Source organism: Crocodylus siamensis, chromosome 3 (genome assembly GCF_052110815.1).
Source record: "Crocodylus siamensis isolate JL-2025a chromosome 3, ASM5211081v1, whole genome shotgun sequence".
NCBI lineage: Eukaryota > Metazoa > Chordata > Crocodylia > Crocodylidae > Crocodylus > Crocodylus siamensis.
Window position 1 is genome coordinate 7,610,525 of NC_143397.1, and position 3,931 is coordinate 7,614,455.

Genomic DNA, 3,931 nt, shown 5'->3' on the forward strand with positions numbered 1-3,931 from the left:
GGCTCCATATCTTCCACCCCCTCACTGGGACTACGGGGCTTCCTTCCCTGGTGGAGACTCGGGTGGCTATAGCCATGCCTGGCCACAACTGCTGCCCACGGTGATGTGAGGGCTAGGGGTGATTGAGGTGCCCCAATCTGCCTTCCACTGGATTGGTAACTGGTTTGGTATTTTCCTGGAGGCTCCCATGCCACTGGGGGCCCCACCAAGTCACCCACTCCCAGCAGGGTGTGGTTTTAGGTGATGCCCAGAACCAAAAAAAACCCCTGCTCCTATCTGTACATGTCCTCATACAGCAGCTCAACCAGGCAACCAGCTCCAGTGGTGCAATGGGTTAGCACATGGTACTTATAGCCTAGTACTGGGGAAGTGATGCCAAGGTTGTGAGTTCAAGCCTCACCTGGAGCATAGGATTAAGAGGTACCATGGCTTAATTGGTCAAAGCACCTGTCTAGTAAACAGGAGATTCTGGGTTCAAATCCCAGTGGTACCTTGAAAATGAGGTTTTTTAGGTTAGATATCAGGAGGCACTACTTCACAGTCAGGGTGGCTAGTATCTGGAACCAGCTTGCAAGAGAAGTGGTGCAGGCTCCTACCCTGGGGGTGTTTAAGAGGAGGTTAGGTGAACATTTTGCTGGGGTCATTTGACCCCAGTACTCTTTCCTGCCGTGGCAGGGGGTCGGACTAGATGATCTGCTCAGGTCCCTTCCGATCCTAGAAACTATGAAACTATGAATATTTCGTGCCTGGATGCCAGCAGAAAACTGCTCTGTTTATATAGGCAGCCATGGTTCTAAAATGGCCGCTGCAATCAAGCAACTGCCGGCTGCTTGACTCAGCCCTTAAAGTGGCAGGCATCAACATCACCCTGCCACAATAGACCTAAAGTGATTCACCCAAGTTCATAAAAGAAGTCCCTGGAAGAACAGGGGCTTGAATTCAAGTTTCCTAAAACTCAGAACAACTATCTAACAGTCAAGATCAGCCTTCATTTCCATGCAGTTTTGACAGTCTTCACTTAGGTAGTCTTAACTGACTTCAGGAAGAGAGCTACATGAATAAAGAATGAAAAGTAATTAATTGAAGACTTCAAGAGTTGGTCTTGAATAGACATGTATAGTTACTCAATACTAAAATGCAGTCAACAAATCTATTGCTTTACTGTTTGCATGTATCCATTGAGTTAAGGTACCTTACTAGGGATAGATTGATGAACATGAGTCCTAGAGCCTATAGTCTGTTCCCACCTTTGAATAAAATAAATACAATGATTTTATGGTCAAGAACATAACCTCTTAATGAAGCTAATCATTGCTGTATCACTATGCAGTCTGCCCAAAATAATGTAATACCTTTATTTTTTATTAAACCATCTTTTCCATTACTTGTTCACAATGAAAGACCTCCTTTAAGCTTGAGAGCTCAAGTGTGGTTTTATTCAATATGGGGGTGGGAGGAAGGGAAGAGGAGGAGGTTGGGTTTTTTTTTAAGTGTCAGGTCTATAGTTTCTTCAGATTAAGTTACTCCTTGCAGTTAATTTTCTGTGAAAGGTAATCCTGATCTCAAACTCTTCTGGCAATATCAACATTTTGATACAGTAAATAATTTCTAGTTATCTTCATATTCTGCAACTATCAAGTATTGTCCCACTACAAAATGTGATCAAAGATTAAATGCTTCCGAGAACTAAATGATCCGTTCTCAGAGTGCTGAATTCTATGATAATAATTACACAGAACAGGCATAGGAAGGGTTTCGTAACTGATTTTGCCACTTAGAATACCTTCATTTCAATTAGAGGTAGCCAAGAGACATGACAAGAAACACTAAGTTAATAATTTTCACTGCTGTCAAGAAAGGTTATAAGGGGCAAAAGGATAGAAGCAGGGGCTTCAAGTAAATATATATCTTGAAATTATATATATATGTGTGTGTATGTATATATATATATATATTTCAAGTTTCAGTGCCCCAATTTCTAGGCCTGGAAGATAGAAATGTTGTTTCAGTTTTGTGTTATATCACAACATTTGGAGTCAAAATCTTCAGGGCTGGAATTCTACCCACAAAATGCATCATTATCCTTGCAAAACACATGGGGGCAAACAAGGAACTGGAAACTGAAATGGTAATATACAAGAAATGGTCCAGCTCCCTTTTTATGAGCATCTTTTGTTCCTCAGAAGAATCAGATCAGCGTATTTTTTTTTCCTCCATAGGAATAAGTAGTGGTGCAAAGTTTGGTAACTGCTTGCCAGAGACCATCAGTTTATACCAATGGTCAAAGTTCTATTGCTGTCAATAAAACAACGGTACTTTGCAGTTGACCAGTGGAGGAATGATTCCACACTAGCCTAAATACTTAAGCCTCTCCCAGTAACTTCTAAAAACTACTTCCACCATTTATTTGCAAGCCCAAAATATGCAAATGCAAGTTTTGTGGGGCTAGCGCGCGGTTGAAAATAGGTCAGACCTCAGTGCAAGAGAAAATGATCTCCCTTTATTAACCATCCTTCCATCCCTACAGACTCTTATACACCTCTTCTGCTGCTTGGGCTGAATCTTTCATTTTATATATTTGCCACATATTTCAAAGGCTCAAGTCACATATTTGGGTCCTTGAAGGCTGAAAGCTAGAAGAGTTAGCCTGCAGTATCACAACCAGTTGTGAAATCAAATTATACTCTTTTACTATCACACCTGTAGATATAGATAAAGCACCAGGAAATATGCTGTAGGGAACAATCTTACAGTGAGTAGGGGAAACAGGCTCAATGATCATATATATATATATTTTTTTTTTTTTCTATAATAAATTTTAAAAGGGGAAGGCAGAAGACTAGAGAAAAGGTAACAACATGGGGAGAATTGCTACCAGAAGACATTAAAAAGAGGAAGGCCCAGATAAGAAGTACAGCTCTTGAGAGTCTTATTTCAATTTTACTGTACACAACCCTTATAACAACAGCGCCACTGAAGTGATCCCAGCTCTTAGAAGCTAACTTTATAGCTTTACATAAGCCAAATTCTACTTCTGAGAAATCGCTTGCGCTGAAAGGGCTCTATTCTGCTCTTGGATGCAATTCCAATAACATGAAATTAGGAAAATCCTCAGTGTGACCTGCAAAAAGTTGTCCCCCATCTACACATTTATTACAACTTATTTATTTAAGATGTTTTACAGCTGTAGAAATCATGCCCATGTAAATAGGAGCAACAAAGCCATAGTCATTACAACAATGAGCATATATTTTTTGTTTAGAGTAACATTATGTTGTAATATAATCATCAAATATCTCTATTTAACAGAGTGTTACCATACCAGAGTGAGCCTCTTTACACTTGCTAAAATGTGTTGTTGCTGGTGATTTTATTAAATTGAGTGAAACTGACTCCACTCATATATATCAACCCAGGCGTGTCTATCCAATAGTAATAATAAAAAAATAGATAAGTGTGCTGCTGATCTTTTTTTCTTTCCTATTCTTTTGTTCCTTTGCAGATGACTGCCTTTTGAATAAATGGATACCATTGTATTTATTTGTTTACTTGGGGTATGCAGTTACAGGGGAAAAAAAGAAATGCATCAAAACATCTATCTTCCCTTTTTGGAACCATAAGAGTTGGACCTTTTTTTACTGTATTCCATGAAAAAAAAATAGTATTCTAGTGGATATTAGCAAATAAGATTCATTCTTGATTTCCCTGAGTGCGATCATTTACACTAGGAAGCTCCAGATGATTATTAAAGCATCATTTGGTAATAAACATCCAACAATTTGTGAGATTTGGTTTACATCCCGAGACTTACTAAAGACTGGACAAACGTTTGGATTTTAAGACAATCAGTTGTAAAATCACCCTTCTCACCACAATTTCTCCAGCACATATCCCCATGCATCCCCTATCTATATTTGAACCCGACTGATTC

At 39.3% G+C, this 3,931-nt stretch overlaps 2 non-coding genes across 2 annotated transcripts; both read left to right on the top strand.

Moving 5' to 3' along the window:
- The first annotated feature begins 315 nt into the window (after positions 1-315).
- Positions 316-408, top strand: TRNAI-UAU (transfer RNA isoleucine (anticodon UAU)). Its single transcript is given in 2 exon segments — positions 316-353; positions 373-408. It is a non-coding gene; the product is annotated as a tRNA-Ile (tRNA).
- An 11-nt stretch (positions 409-419) lies between these two features.
- On the top strand, positions 420-493 carry TRNAT-AGU (transfer RNA threonine (anticodon AGU)). Its single transcript has one exon. It is a non-coding gene; the product is annotated as a tRNA-Thr (tRNA).
- Positions 494-3,931: the final 3,438 nt, after the last annotated feature.